We start from the raw sequence: 17,079 nt of genomic DNA, 5'->3' as shown, positions 1-17,079 counted from the left end.
CCCCAAATCCCTGTGCCAGGAAGGCTCTGACTGAGCACCAGCTGGAAAAAAAACCCAGATTTAAAAGATACAGCAGGGATTGTGTAGGACCAGTTGGGTCTTCTCCAGAGGCAGCAAGGCTGGAAAAGCATCAGGGATATCTCAGAGGAATCTGCAATGCAGCAGGATGCTGATTGCAGACTTCTGATGGACACAAGGCCATAAAAGCAGAAATTGCAGACACTGACTTTTTCCCGCTGGTGAGAGGGGCAATCTGAAGTGGAATATCTGGAGAGGGACTTTTGAAATTTGTGGTTTTAGCTCAGAAGAAACCAGTTCAGGGGATGTCCAGACTTACTCAGTGGATGTGCCTGACATTCACACCCAGATGTGGAGACCCCAGGGCAGCTGACAAGCCTTGTAATAACTCAGGACTGATCTGCACCATCTGTCAAAGTCTGAGGGGAAAAGAGCAACTTTTCCACTCTGGGGTTGGGTTCTCTTACTGCTACTCTGGCTGGATTCATTTGCAGAAGAGAAAATCTTGGTTTTTGCTTCCATGAAAAGTGTCCCAGGCATCTCCACTGAAGGAGCCACTCCATGTTTTGAGCAGCCTTCCAGGGCTCCATCTCCTGCACGTGGCTACTTTAGAAGGAAGGAACAGAGCAGAGATCCCCTGGACAGAGCAGCATTTGCAGATTGCCATTCCCAAGATTTTGGGAGGGACAGGAGCAGCTGTACCAGGCTTTTCTACGGTGTAGAAGAAGCACTCTGCCCACTGAGGTGGAGGACCAGAATTCCAGACTCAAGGATGCACACTCTTCACCTTGATCTTCAGGAGGTGTAGAAGGATTTGTTTTAGGGCTGCCTGGAAGTTTTTCAGCCCACAGGACCTACACAACCATCCAGGCCCACCACATTTGTTTTTCTGCCAAAGACACCGAACTCTAGAAATCTTCCAGCTCCAGGTGATGCAGGTCCAGAGAGAAAAGCAAGCAGAAGAAAAGGTCAGACATCAGCAAAAATGGTCTTTCCCTTCTGACAACCATTCCTGGCATGGGAAAAACAGTAAAACGGATTCATCTTCTATGGTGCCTGAGATATTCTCCCCTTCCTGAGGGCTCTGGACCCAGGATCTCCTTATCCTTGTCAGTGTTTTTCATCTCCTCCAAACAAATCTCATTAAATTTTTCACCTACCCAAACAAATGCATGTGTTAACAGTAGCTATGTTAGGCTCTTTCACCTTGGATTGGAATGCTTCCACCTCCCCTCAGAAATCTGTCCTTCCCTGAACGGGGAATACTTGAACTGGAAAGCACCAGACCAAGGGATCTGCAGCCCCTGCCTGTCATGATCCCTGCTCACAGAGGGGCACCAGAAAGGCCCTTCAGGCATCACTCAGCAGCATTCTCATCTCTGCACTCAGACCTGCCCAGCATTCCAAGCAAGGCAGCCTCCAGCTGGGCTCTGCATTCCCTGGCTGGAGCCACAGCCCCTATTTCCATGCCTGCCCTAGTTTCTGGTCATAATTTTGTGGTGCATAAAGATCAAGGCTGCTCTGACTACCTCTGTGCATTTAGAGAGAGAGATTTTCCCCAGGGGGAGCTTTTAAAAGCAGCAGTTCACCTGGGTCAGGAGCCAGATCAGGTATTAAAACTTAAAAAAAAAAAAAAAAAAATATCCACCACTAAGTTACAAAGAGAAAAGAAATAAAATAAATAAATCTGAATTGTAAACAGCAGCAAACAACAGAAAGAACTCCAATATTGGTCAAGATGTCCCTGGATCTAGAGGAAGGTGTCCCTGCTCATTGATGGGGCTGGATTAAGGATCCTGAAACGTCCCTTGCATCTCAAAGCATTCCATGGCTCTATGATAATCACCACAGGGTACCCCATCCCACATGGAGCATCCTGGAAAGTGGTCTGGGCAAGGAAAAAAAAAAAATAAAGTAGGAAGTTTCAGGCAACCTGCTGCTGCAGAAAGGGGTTGTGGGGAACAGCCTGGGTTAGTGGCTCCTCTGGGAGCCTGTGAGAGGGAAAAGGGAAGATTTTAAAGAGGAGAAGCAAAAATGAAAGGAGAAAGAGGGGAGGAGAAGGAGGAGGAAGGGAAGACACAACAAATGACTCTTCATTTAGCACAAAGAAACCAAGATGTCAAGAACAACATTAATCAAGTCACCAAGGGATGAGACAAAATTCTGTAATTGCCTCTACCCTGATGTGAGAAACCTGGGTAATAAACAAGAGAAATGGGAATTGCTCATTTACAGAGCATAAATTTGACCTAGTTGGTATCACTGAAACCTTCTGGGAGGCATTTGCATGATTGGAATGTGTAAGGAAGAGTCAGTGCTCATAACCTGTGTGGGAAGGGGGGGAAGCCCTGATCCTGCAGCCAGGAAGGAGAATACCTCTAGTGAGTCCTCCTGCTCCTGAGCTTTGGGATTGTCACTAAGCTCCTTCCCCACTAAACCCTCACCAGGGGAGCAGTGCCAGACATCCACCCTGACATTTCCAAAGCTTCCCCAGCAAAGTCTTATCTGAATTTCTTTTTTTTTTTTTCTTTTTTTTTCTTTTTTTTTTTTTTTTTGGTCAAAATTTACCAAAAATGGCTCTAAAGCTGCTTCCCCCTCCCCGTGCATGGACTTTTGTCTGGGCAGGGAAATCAGGAGCGACAGCTGAACTGGAAGGCAGCCTCTGCTTCAGAGCAAGCAATCCCACTAATCTTTTAATGCACAGACAAAGCAAATGCCAAACTAATGAAATACCGGCTTATGCCTTCAAAGGGGAAAATTTCAGACCCAGCAGAGCCAAAGGAACAAAGTTACCAGAAGTTAACAAAAGTCAGAGCAAGAATATTTTCCCTCAAAAAAAAAAAAAAAATTTAAAAAATTTAAAAAAAACCCCAGCAAGTGCTAGACAACCACAAATACCATGATTCAAGGAAGGCTCTTTTGAAGGGCCTGGGGATGAAAGTCCAGAGTGAGTGATGTGAGCTGTGTAATCTTCACCAAGGAGAGAAAGAAAAGCAAGGAGGGATTTGATGCAAATCAGCTCTATCATTCCTAGTTTGTATTCATTGGGAAGGGAAGATGGGGGGGGGCACTCCAATAATTCAACATCCAGACAACTTCACAAGAGCTTAAGGAATCTTTGCAGGAGCGATGCTATTTCTGGTATGCCAGGAATAATCCAGAGATTAATTATTTCTCCTGGGTTTAGGCAGGCACAGGCACTGCCTTCCACCTTACCTCCTTGGGGCTGACATCCCTGGGAATATTCTCCGTGCTCCGTGCTCTTTTGCAACTCCAAAGAAAGAGTCGTGGGTTTTCCACTTATTTTGGGGGCCATTCATTTAAAATAACATCCAGGATCTTCTTGGGAGTCAAACTATTTCAGGAGCAGGCACATCACATAAACCCTCCCAGATCTTGCAGCCCCAGCAGCCATTTCAAAGAATTCCACAGGGAAACACCTCAATATTGACAGGGCTGTGTCTCAGGCCCTCTATCAAAGCCCTAGTTCCCAACATGTCACTGCTAGCTCCATCAGAAACTCCCAAGGGTCTCCACTACTCCACTACTAAAAGGTGACTTTTCTGGCCACAACAGCTCCAATTTATTTGAATTTATTCCCCCTCTCCCCATCCCCCCATCTATTTTATAAGGAAAAAAAAAATCGCTGGAAGGGTGTCCCAACAATACCTTATCTCAGTCTTTGCTGCGGATTAAAAGTCAGCAAACCACCTCCTCTTGGAATTATGGCATCACTTAGGCTGGAAAAGGCCCCTAAAATCAGAGTCCAATCATTGCCCCAGCACTTCCAATGCCACCACTGAATTGTGTCCCCAAGTGTCACATCAGCTTTTAAATACATCTATGCCCTCTGCTGCCTCACAAAGGTCACCAGGCAAGTCTGCTCCAGCTCCCCCCCCCCCCCCCCAAAACCCTTGCAGCTCTCCAGTGATCTCTTATCTCCCCCCAGAAATCTCCCACTGCCTTCTCCCTTTTCATCCAGTCTCCAGCTCAATATTTTACAGACCATCAGAATCAATAGATGCACTGCAGAGGTCAGGGTGAAAGCAAATTAAGAAATATTTAAAGGATGGCAGTATTTATTGATATTAATTATGTGGGGTTTCATTAACTTGGGTTTTATTTATAAATTGGATTGAGAGATCTCAGTTGTTCTGAGCATCAGAGATCTGGGAAGCAACAGAGTCAGGTCATTTCAGGTGATTTGTTATAATAACATTAACATAAGCTATAAAACAAACTTAAATTGGTTAATTAATAGGTCTCAAAGTTTCATTATCAATAGGGAACCAGCATTTGAAGGAGAAATGTCCAGGGAATCACAGAATCATGGAGTGGTTTGGGTTGGAAGGAACCTTAAAGCTCACCTCATTCCACTATCCCAGGTTGCTCCAAGCCCTGTCCAGCCTGGCCTTGGACACTTCTAGGGATAGGGAAACCTGAGGGTTATTTATCCCAATCTTGTACTCCAATATTTTGGGATTAATCTGTTTTATGATAACTGAAACTAAGCTATGATTAAATTTGCAGGTAATGGAAACTGTTGGAGAAGGCTAAATAGAGAAAATCTCAAGGAGATCAGGCTGCTAGACAGAGACATATCCAAACAGAGCCAAATAAGGCCACATCCAGGAACCAGGAAAGCAGGTCAGACCCACAAAATGAGAGTGTCCCTGCCATTCTAACAGAGGAATGAGCAAGATAAAAATTGTCAACTAAAGCACTTTCTAGCTAAGAAAATTTTCAGTCATTTAATGTTTAACCTCGGGACAACGCGGGGACAGTCCTCTGTTTTTTGAGCACAACTCATAACTGCCCCAAAAGTGGGGCAAAATCCACCAAGAAACAAATTCACTGGAGGAAGGACTTGTGCATTCACCACATGAATGTGAAGCTTCCCAGATTTTTACTGAATCCAGGGCAGCAGATCAGGGAAACCCATCACGGCCACAGGGGGTTCAGCCTTGGAGCTTGCCACGTGCAGCATCAACTTTTTAACTACAAACACCTCTGTGAAGCTGCCTCTGAAGTTTAAGAGAAATCCCAGCAAGATAACACTGTGCCATGCTTAAATAATCCCAGTGATCAGAAATCCTTTGATGATTAATGCTCAAGTTGGAATATTTTTAGAAAAGTGCTGGCTTTAGCTAAAAAAACAGCCCACTCCACACACTATCAGACAACTGATCAGCAGATAGTGTCTAATCTCTAAATAATGCTGATCTGGAGAGAGGCTCCAGCTTCATGAAAAGACACTTGCCAGCTGATTTGAAGGTGCAGAAGTGAACACAAGTAGCAGCAGCTTAAGGGAAGATGACTACAGAAGCTCAAAGAATCAACATCTTGAAAAGAAAGCTGAAGCCCTGGATGTCAGAGAATAAAAAAATTTAAGAAGGGATATTAAGGCTAATAAAGGCACCAAGCTTGTACAGTGGAGAAGGTTATCCTGCCTCACAGCCAAGCACTTCCAGCAGGCATGTCCATGCTGTCCATGTCATCCTGGAACAGGGTTTACCACAAGCAGAAGAAAACACATTTGCCCTCCAATATTGGTTTCTCTGGGTCTGGATTGAAGGCACTCGAGATGATAGTTCATGTTCAGACTCAGGCGTTTATTATTTCTTATCAGTAAAACAGCCTTACAACCATGAGTTCTGCAGCCTTTCATCAGCAAGGCAAAAAATGGCTCCCTATCTCTTGTTACAAGGTCTTTTAAGACTAAACTATCCAGTTAAGGAAGGACACCTAGATTATTTTCCCTTCTAACCCAATAACTGATCCCTGGAATCCCGCAACGCAGACTTTTCTATCCAATTACAAAACATCACCCAAACCCATGAAGAAGAAGGAAGAAGAAGGCAAAGAACAACAACCTGCCTCCACCCTAAAACCTCCATCTTGCTTCATATTTATTTCTATATTCTAAAATCCCAAACTCTAAGTTTTCTACCCTGTGATATTACACACTTCTAACCAACTACACACCCGTAATCTCAGTACTATCAATCAGTTTTGGAAGCCTTCTTCACAGCCTCAGGTCAAACGCAGTGTTCTCTTGTGGGTCTGTGCCTTTAAGCACAGAAAGTTAAAAATTCTCAGCATCTAGGATTTCAACACTCCAAAACCAGCAGATTTTGGAGCCTACTTAAAGTCTCTCTCAGCCCCAATGCTGCTGAGGATCCCTCACTGCAGGCTTGGCTTGGTGACAGCAGCTCTGCACCTCCTGTGGTCCAGGGGATCACAACAGCTAATGTCAGAGCTGCAACTAAACATCCTCCTGGCCTGGAAATAACTTTGATTTTAAAGAAGAGACTTTTCTGTCTCCTTTTTCTTTATTCTTCCCTCATGATCCTGTTAATGCAGCTTCAAGGCTCAGTGCTGCATTGTTCACCTCCAGAAGCACTACCTGCTGTCTCTTCACATAAAGAGCTGATGACAGGAGGAGGTTTATTACTCTAATCACTTGCAGAAAAAAAGTTACTGCACATGCACTTGACTACTCAATTTGCTTTATGCAAGTTGTCCATGAACGTGATCATTTCTTTCAGCTATAAGATTGTTTAAAGTGCTCTTATCTCTTCCTCACAATTTTTTAATTTTAATTCTATTTCAGTAACATTGAGAAAGAGCCCAGAAAAGCTGTGGCTGCCCCCGGATCCCTGCAAGTGTCCAAGGCTAGGCTGGAAAGGCTTGGAGAAGCCTGGGATAGTGGGAGGGGTCCCAGCCCAGGCCAGGGGGTGGGAATTGGATGAGTTTAAGGTCCCTTCCTACACAAGACATGCTGGGATCCTGTGACCAGCCCTGGGCAGAAGGTTGCAGGGCAGCCAGAAGATGACACAGGATTTCAAGTGGAAACACAGAGTCACTGGGAGCTGACTTGTGGCACAGAAACCCCAAAGCTTGAGGCAACTGATTCAGTGCACTGAGCTTGTCAAGGCTGTAATAGCTCTGATTAAAGGTGTCAGCAATGCCACATCAAGTGCCTCATGAGCTGCAGCACCAGGACAGCCCAGAGACAAGAAATCCATGCTGCTCATGAGCTGCAATTAAGGCTACCACTGACTAACAAAATGGGCAAAAAAATCTCCCCAAACCAACCAAAACTAAAAGCAAACCACCGCAGGGAGGTGATGAGAGGGAACAGAAAAACAAAAACACTCAGGGTACAGAGTGTCTTTAGGTAGAAGGCCCAGAGAGCCATAAAATTATCACCATGGAGCTGTACCTACAGCAAACTTCCCAGGAACAGCCTGCTCCTTCCCAATGGCTTTAAGATGAAGGAGGGCAGATTTAGACTGGATATTGGGAAGAAATCCTTCTCTGGGAGAGTGGGGAGGCCCTGGCACATGCTGCCCAGAGTAGCTGTGGCTGCCCCTGGATCCCTGGCAGTGTCCAAGGCCAGGTGGACATTGGGGCTTGGAGCACCCTCGGACAATGGAAGGCGACTGTGCCCAGGGTAGGAGTGGAATGCAACAAGATGAACTGCAAGGTTTCCTTCCAAACCAGATCATTTTAGGATCCTATGATTCCCTAAAGAGTTGTTTTCAAGAGTGCTTTGCAAAGAGAAAGATCAAGCAACTCTAGGAGGAGGAACACAGTCATGCTCACCCAAGCTCAGTTTTTATTTAGACCAAAGTCCAGCTGTAAGGAAGGAGCAGAGCAGGGTTTTCTTTGACCACTGCTCAGAGCCAGCACCTAATCTCATCTCTGGAGGCAGGGTCCAGCTGTCCTGGAGCCTGTAGCACATCCACCATGCCTTGGACGGGGCACCTGTCAGGAAGGATTCAGCTGATGGGTTTGAGGGCCCGCTGTAATTATCTCATCACAGTGACACACACCCTGAGATGCAATCAGCTGCCAGCTAATTGCACAACATCCTCAGTGCACTCAGAAACAGCACAGGAGCCACATCAGCTGGAGGAATCCCATTAAACCCTCGGCAAGCACAAGCCCACCCACATTTGAGCAGGTCCTTGAGGAAGAGGCAGAGGTTGGAAAGATCCCAGTGGGAAGGACAGAGCCTTGGGAAAGCCCAACAGGTGTTTCAAGAAGGAGGTTTTTTTGGGGGGGGGGAGGGAGCACTGGCTTTTCCCATCCCAGCTCCCAGTCAACTCCATCCTTGGTTGTGGCAGCTCCCTCAAGGCAACAAAGAGCAGCAATTCCAAGAGAGCAGCAGCTTTTTGTGGAGATTGTACCAGAAAGACAGCAAAGAGAATGGAACCTGAACTACTGATCCTGCTGCCCTGCTTGTCCTGGGAGTACTTTACAATCCCTACAGGCAGATCCCTCAGCCTGGCAGTTTATCATCAGCATCCTGGCTGCCCAGAGCCTGAGAGGTAAATAAATAAACAGCTACACTGATGCCTTCTGCCAGCAACTCAGAAAAGCCACAGGGAGAAGGCAAGTTTTTATTACAGCCTTTAGGCAGCAAGTCAAATTCATTCCCTGAGAATCCTGCACAAAAGATGTGTATTCCCATCTCCCTCGAGGCATCTTTAAACATCACTACTTCATGCTGTATTTAAGGCATGTTAAAAGTTCCTCCCTGAAATTCACAGCTCCCCATCCCCACCACTGTGGGGGTTTTTGGGGCACTTGCTTAGAGACAGAGCAGCATAGAACCCCCAGAAGTTCAGCAAGCACAGCAAGACACCAAGGCTTAGAAAGAATTAAAAAATAAAGTCTCAACAAGAAAGCTCCTTAGAGGAATGCAATTGATTTTCCAAGTCTTTCAGACCACATATTTTAATTAATATTTATCCTACCTACTTAAATGCCATAATCTGCGCTGTGTTAGAACTGCAGCATTCAACAATTGATGCTATTAATTCTGCCCACCATGGCATCTCCCTCTTCCAGATGCAAAGGGAAGCACTCTGCAGAGAACAGAGGGATTCTTGCAGCCTTCCACGTGTGCTGGGAAAGCAGCAGCAGCTGCAATAATGTGCTCAAGCAGATAAACATTCCAACAACGCTGCTTAAAGCATCAATTTTGCCTTCCCCTCGTTTGCAAGAAGCGCCTGTTGTCAGCTTAACTCAACAACTATTTCCACACAGCAAACAGCTAATGGGCCACTCAGAAAAGCTCCTAAAAATTCATCCTGTGTTGCTCCGGAGCAGAGCTGAAGCTGTATAACCCATGGAAATAAGGGGCTGGGATGATGGGCCGTAGCAAATGTCAGAGCACTGGCACAGGAAAAAAAATTAAATATAGAAAACAGAAATTCTGCTGCCAAAAGAGTAGCTTCAGTGGAGAACCTGCTCATTTGGGAGCTGTTAAGGACCAAGAACTCTGACTCTGCTTTTGGGGAAGGAGGCAGCTTTCCACACAGACAGCCAGAGCAGATTGGGAGGCAGGAGGGCATCATCACACTTAGTGCATGCAGGGAGACCCACGAGAGCTGACAGGAGACATCAAAACCATAATCTCTGGCAGCAATCCTCTTCCCCAAGCTCAGAGCACAACCCTTAAATTTGGTATGAAATGCAAAGCAGCCATAATTCCTTGGGGAAGGAGGAGAGAATCTACAAAGGGCAGAGCCTTTTGGGGCAGACTTCCAGCTGCATCCCATGGGGAGGAGTTTTGCTCCTCCATAACATTTTACAGAACTTTCCACCTCAGCCAGGTCACCAAACTAAGCAGTGCTTGGACCCCTGGCATCTGCACCACTGGCTCCTCTATGGTACAGATTTAGGGAGAGTGAAGGGTTCAACTCCCCCAGCACTGCAGGACTTCCAGCATCACCACAATTTTTACAGCAAACCCATCCTGAAGAAGATACAGTTTGTCTCAAATTCAATTGCATTGCACCAAAAGGTGGTCACAGCACTTGAAGGAAAAATTAAAATAATCCCCAAAACTCAAATACCCTCAAGTTTCAAACTCCAGAGCATCAGAAGTAGAAGACTCCTGATCTGTATCAGGGGGCCCTATTAAGATCATTATTTGCTGTCAGAGCCTTTAAGCAGCCTGCTCTAAATATAGACCCATTTAAAGCTCTTCTAGGGGAAAAAATAATTTAGAAAAAAACCTAAGTGACTTAGAATTAAGAGTGACACCAAGGCAGAGCCACAGTAGTGCAGACAGACTGCAGCAAGGTGATTTTTAAAGGCAAACCTGTGCACCTGCACTGCCTGGGGAGATTTTCAGTGCAGAGCTGCATCCTCACTTCTCTGCTGCAATGGTGCTGCAACACCATCAGCGATTCCTCCTCCCTGTTCTAGGAGCTGCCTGTCAAACCCATTCCCAGGAGGGAACCTGACTTTGTATGGGGCTTTACAGGTGATGTACACCTCAGATAAAAGCAGTTTTCCCTCCCAGGATCTCTGCACTGCAGTCCCCAGGCACCCATGGGTCTGCCAAAGCACGAGCAGTTAAAGCTGGCAGAGCCCCAGACAAGAAGGTTTATATCCTTTTCAAAACTCCACTTCAATTTTATGTACTCCAGGGAATTTTGTCGTCTGTGCACATAATCCCCTTGGGAATCCTGAAGTCTTGGTGATAAATCCCTGGAGCTGGTTATAAAACACAGACGTGCTTTTGATCACGGGGCAAATGCCAGCATGAAGCGGTGTTTGTTCCCCCTTTGTTCTCCTGGCAGGAGGGAATACAAACACGGGACTCTCTTCCCCTTTCTCCCTGATGGTGTTGGAGCCTTTACCCTCACAGTTCTCTCCATTTCCTTGGAATAATAGTGCCAACAGAACTGCCCTATTCCCAGGCAAACCCAAATCCAGAGGGAAGGGTTTGCTGGGAGCACACGCTTCCACAGACAGCGTGGGCACCAACACCCTTCAGAGAGCAGCCACTCTGTAAGCCAATTAAACCAAACCAAACACAAGGCTCCTCTGCTTCCAAAAGGAGTGATTGTCATTGTGTTTATTCTCTTAAATTAATCCAGATTAATTTCTACTGCACACATAAGACACTGTATTCTTACGTCAGTGTACTGCCCCAGCTGAAGATTTTTTATTTCTGTAGCATTCTTTTCCTCCAGCCACATCACATTTAAGCCTTTCCTGCTTGTAAGGTGACTCCAACCTCTTCCCTGCCACACATCCAACCAATTTCCCAGCAGACCAAGCCACCTGGCAGCAGGAGAGACTTGCAGCAGGATTAGGATGCTCTGTAGGGATGAAGGAAAATAGCTCCCGTTTCTCCTGAGAGAAACAAACAATTCTAATTTGGAAGCTGCTTTTTAATGCAGTTGGTGGGGTTTTTTTTTTCCTCCTCCTGCTTTTTAGAAAGCTGTTTTGAGCATAGATTGGGAGGTTTGAAACAGCACTGAATCTTAATGGGCCTCTCACGTGCACAGGCAGCTGCTCCCTGCCAGACTGGAGCTGCTCAGAAACATGTACAGACTCTTCTCCACAAAAGAAAGTGGAAGCAGCTTTAGATGCTTCTCTTTTTCTGTTGTGTTTAAAACAACAGGCTCCACCAGCCAAAGAACATCCCCTCCATTGCAATCCACCTCCCTAAAGGGGAATAAAACCACTGGGTGGAAAGGAAAGGCTCTGAACCCCTGGCAGAGGAAACCCCGGTGCCTTTGTGGCAGAGACAAAAGCAGCGACACAAAAGCTCAGCCCTGCTTCGCCCGTCCAGGAGGGTCACAACCAACGGGATCTCTTTCCCAGGGAAATGTGAACGCTGTGTCCTGCACCCAGAGCCAGGGAGCAGCCTCTCCCAGGTGGGGTCATTGTGAAGGGAGGAACACAGAGGCAGTGAAGCCCCTGGTCCGGATCTGCTGGCAGCAGCGGGGGAGAGATGGAGCAAAGCTCCCAGGAGAGCGAGCAATCAGAGCTGCCAAGCAAATCATGGAACCATTTCCTCTTAACGAGCTGCTCCCTTCCCAGCAGCTGGCACACTTCTCCCTGCGTTAGCTGCACTGCCTAAAAAACCAGTTCCATGGGGAACCAAGGTCAGGCATGGCCAAGGAACTTGGCTGGGTCACCACCCCTGCAGAGCTCACCTTGTCTCCGTCCATCCTCCGTCCATCCTCAGCCTTCAGCCACCTGCACTCACAATCTTGGAATGGTTTGGGTTAGGAGGGACCGCAAAGCCCATTCCATTCCAACCCTGCTGTGGCAGGGACACCTCCTGCTGTCCCAAGGTGCTCCAAGCCCCAGTGTTAAGCCTGGCCTTGAACACTGCCAGGGATCCAGGGGCAGCCACAGCTGCTCTGGGCACTTTGTGCTAGGGCCTCCCCACTCTCATAGGGACAAATTCCTTCCCAATATCCCATCCATCCCTGCCCTGTGGCAGTGGAAGCCATTCCCTGTGTCCTGTCTCTCCATCCCTTGTCCCCAGTCCCTCTCCAGCTCTCCTGGAGCCCCTTTAGGCCCTGCAAGGGGCTCTGAGCTCTCTCTGGAGCCTTCTCCTCTCCAGGCTGAATCAACATGTTAAAAGTTAATATACCAAAGACTTCCATACACCTTTCAGGACTCTCAATGGCGGTAAGGATCCCTCCTCTTCCTCCCTAGACCTCCTTTCCTCCAAATAACCCTGGGAAGTCAAATGTGACACCATGAAGGATTTGCCTCCTTTGGGACCAATATCCTGAATTTTGTGCTGACAGTTCACAAGAGGGAAATCTGCTGACACAGAGGCTGTGATGCTGCACATGCACCTTTGCACAGCAGCTGTTTAAGGGCAGTGTTTGGAATGCAGGGATCACCCCAGAGGATGAAAACTCTGAGGGAGAGACCTCGAGCAGCCTGAACAAATAGGAAAAAATAGCAGCAGACAGACTGCTGGGACACTTGATGCTACTCTACGCCAGTCAGAGATCACTGGCTTCTTCTGCTTTACAAAATAAATAGAAACTTCAGTCTCAGGCAGAGCTACTTGATTACAGAGTAGATCTGGGTTAGCAGGTAACAGCTGGAGTGGAGGAAGAGAGCCAAGCCAGGGCTCTGAGCCCAAACAGCCCTGCTACAACAAACTGCAAAGGGGAGAGGAACTGTTCTGACACACAACACAGGACACAGGACTGCTCCTCACAGCTGTGAGAAACCCCAGCCTGCAGCCCACTGCTTTTCACCTGCCATTTGCTAAGCACATCCCAGCCTTCACCCAGCCAGAGCATTTCCAGGAACACTTGGGAGAGTCAAATGTTGAGCATTCCTGGGAGCTCAGCATCCCTCAGGGAGGTGAGCACAGGGACGGAACAGGCAGGACAGAGCAGAGCGGCTGCAGCGCTGCCCAGAGGGATGGAAAATGAGGATCTGCCCTCTCTGCAACTCAGCCAAGCATAGAATGGCAGTTTGAACCAAAGAAGGAAAGTACATTTGTATTTTTAGCTTGTGACATCAATGTCTGGGAGGGCCACTGGATGCTGCCCAGCCCCTCCCTGCCCCACAGCAGGATATTTTAGGGCAGAGTTTTAATGGGATCAGAGCCCCTCTGCTCTGGAGCCAGGCTGGGAGAGCTGGGGGTGCTCACCTGGAGAAGAAAACGATCCAGGGAGAGCTCAGAGCCCCTTGCAGGGCTTAAAGAGTCTCCAAGAAAGCTGGAGAGGGACTGAGGACAAGGGATGGAAGGACAGGACACAGGGAATGGCTTCCACTGCCAGAGGGCAGGGATGGATGGGATATTGGGAATAAATTGTTCCCTGTGAGGGTGGGCAGGCCCTGGCACAGAGTGCCCAGAGCAGCGGTGGCTGCCCCTGGATCCCTGGCAGTGTCCAAGGCCAGGCTGGACAGGGCTTAGAGCACCGTGGTATAGTGGAATGTTTCCCTGCCCATGGAATGAAATGATCTTTAAGGCCCCTTCCAACCCAAGCTGTTCCAGGATTCTGTTTCAGGGCCATCATGCAGGTAGAGGGGACATTCATGGCTCAGCCCCTTGTCACTGGCTCAGCCCCTTGTCACTGTGAACTTGTTCAGCCTGAACTGAACAAGTTCACAGACACAAAAAGCAGTTGGAGACACATCTTGGTTTCAAGCAAAACACTCCCTCAGCAGAGAGGCAGAGGTGAGAGATGAGGTGGTCCAAGAAATCATTAAGGAAACTCTTCATGCTGAACACAAGTGTCAAGGTTTTGAGGAGCTCAAGGGCTCAAAGCCCCCTGCAAGTCATTTGTGACTCAACCATGTGCAAACCATGCTAAGCCAAATCCCAGGGCTGGTACTGATGACATCCAATCCACCCAGAGATCAAGAGTCTAATGCCACATTTCAAACCCCCCAGAAAATGAGAGGAGCTGAGTATTTTCTTATACTTGTACATAATAGAATTTATGAAACAGATAGCAAAAGCCATCCATCTTCATTTATAAGTCATGGCTTTTGCCTTTGTTAAATTTAATTGCTTCCCCTGTGGCTTCAAATCAAGGGCAGATTCTATTAAAAGTAATTACTTTGCTGTGCAGCTGGCATAGCAAAGTTGCTTGATAAAGGTTAATCTACTAAGTGATGGCAGATTCCAAATGAGGGTGATGATTTTCATTAATAACTTCATGGGGAAGATGATGCTGGAATTTACACATGCATTGACATGATAGCCACAGCTCCAGAGGGTTCTATGTCCCCATCCATGGCCCAGGAACCAGGACAAGCATGACGCTGGGGCCATGGGGTCTTGCTGCAGGTGCCAAGCACTGGCAGCTTGCTCCCTGTGTCACCCACAGGGCTTCCACTCACACTCATCCTCAGGGATGTGCAGACTGTGGTCTGCTCCATCCCTGGAAGTGTCCAAGGACAGGTTGGAGCAGCCTGGGATAGTGGAAGGTGTCCCTGGCCATTGCTGAGGGTTGGATGTGATGGGCTTTGAAATCCCTTCCAACCCAAACCCTTTCAGGCCAGTGTAGAATCAGCACCCCACTGTGATGAGCTCACTCCAAGCCATTTGCTTTTTAGGATTCTTTTTATTTTCCATAGTTCCAGCAGAATGGAAAGCAGGGGCAGGAGCCCCCTAATAATCATCAGACAAAGTGGGACCGACCTCAGGAGGAAGGCTTCAAACAAACCCCTAATTTTTCTTTCTTTTCTCCCTGCAGAGCAGCAGGCCAGAAATGCAGCCCATCCACAAGGGCTGCAGCATTCTGTGCAAAAGGCCACTTGTGCCACACAAAAAATTGGAGAAAGGCTAGAAGATATAAAAAAATTACACTTTTCCCCCCCCACTAATGGCATCCTTTAGCTGCACTGGAGAAATTTACTCCTCCCACTCATGACCAGAATGTTCAGTTATGCAGTAACAGCACTACTGCTCTCTCCAGACTAACTAAAGCTGGTCTAATGATCCTTTGTGGATCTCTTCCAGCTCAAGATATTCTATGAATCCTGTGGGTTTAGGCACCAGGACATGGCAATCCAGTGCCTACTGTGGCAGATTTACAAAAAAAAATCCAAGCATTTTCATGTTTTTAACCATGAGAACCCAGTTTTATAAGCAAGCTGTAGATATTTCATGGAAAATTAGACCAGCTTTCTCAACCACAGGAAAGTTTTACACCATAAATCACAAATGCCTCTGAAATCAGGAGCTTGAGAAAAAAAAAAAAATTAAAAAAAAAAAAAAAAAAGAAAAAGGTTACGAATTAGAAGCTTAGCACCAGCTATTTTTAACATAATACTGAGAGTAACACCCTGCAAGCAACACACACACATGCTCTATGAATAAAGTAGAAATTCAGCCTTCTGCACACGCCTGCCCCTCCGTGAAGGGAGCTGCCATCTGCATGTTGAAAGGATTATTTTCCACGTGGGAGGCCAGAGAAAGGGGAAAAAATCCCAGAAACCTGCTAGGAAATGCAATCAAGAGGACAAGTTGTCTCCTGTTTCAGCAAGCAGAGGTGGTCCACGTGGAATGGCTCTGGCAGAGGGGAGTGCTGGCTTTCCAGCCTTGCACCATTAATTGCCCTCCAGGGAATTAATTAGGGAATTAGGTAACTTCAGGGAGAGGGTTGAGACTGAAAGTTCTGAAAGGGGTGACCTGCTGGATATGAACCTTGGAACCATCTTCCTGTAAGGTGGAAACACCTCTTGGCACCTCTCTTCCAACCCAGCTGCACAGTTTGCACCCCATTAACCGCAGTCATGTAAAGTTTCAGCTACCAGGTCTCAGCCTCTGGCTCAGGCCAGTCCCACATGGGACACACCAGCTCCAGGTTTTCCTCTGAATTATGAAAAGCCACTATGAGCACCTCTGTTCCTGCTCCTCCAGCACAACAAAGCCCTTTCAGATCAGCAGGTTGCTGCTCCTTCCTTGCCTGCTGCACATCATGAAACCACTTGTGGCCATTCCCATCTCCTCAGTCCTTGGTTTCCCAGTGATTTCCCCTTGGTTTCCCAAGCTCTGCCTTTCCTTGTGTCTGTGACAAGGATTTGTACTCTGGAGGTTTCAATTTCCCCTTGGTAGTTATCACTTCAGAGCAATAAAAATCTCCTTGGGTCAGATGCAAACAACACATGGCTCCAACTCCTCCTAAATCAAATTTTACTGGAAAGTCACGGGAAGCTCAAGCATTCCCAAGACTAGAAAGAGAAAGGAGCTATTTATTCTTGCAGTTACGCCAAGCGAGAGCTGAAAAGGTGTTACATTGCTGCCAGCTTAGCTGCACATTCAAAAATAAATGTGTTTTCTTGGTGATGGTGAGAGTGCAAATCTCCAGGGAAAGCAAAATCAGAATGGAAAGGCAGCAAAGCAAAGTTATTTATTCAGACTACGGCTGTCAGAAGGGTCTGTTCTGATCAAAGGATGTTCTGCTGCCCAGGGGGAAAGGTGAGCAGCCCTACCTGCAACTGGCAGGTGAGAAAAGCAAAGAACTCCTCTCTGGGAGCAGGTGAAACAGCCCAGCAAGGACACGGGGGATACCCAAGGGATGAGCATCCAGCGCCACCCGTGAGATCCAGCAGGGCAGGGCAGCAGCTGGGCCAAGGCAAGGCTGTGCCAGGCTCTCCAAGAGCAACTTCCCCCTGTTGTTACGTGGGGGAACAGGCAGCAATTCCACCTGAGTCCTCCGAGTTCAATCAAACCTTCACTAGATAAGTGGAGCAGGCAGAACCTTCCTGCCACAGTGTCACCCTCCAGAGGAGAGGAGGGATCCCTCAGGGACATGA

Source organism: Onychostruthus taczanowskii, unplaced genomic scaffold (genome assembly GCF_017590055.1).
Source record: "Onychostruthus taczanowskii isolate IOZ18803 unplaced genomic scaffold, ASM1759005v1 scaffold176, whole genome shotgun sequence".
Lineage (NCBI taxonomy): Eukaryota > Metazoa > Chordata > Aves > Passeriformes > Passeridae > Onychostruthus > Onychostruthus taczanowskii.
Note: the sequence above shows the minus strand (reverse complement) of the source record.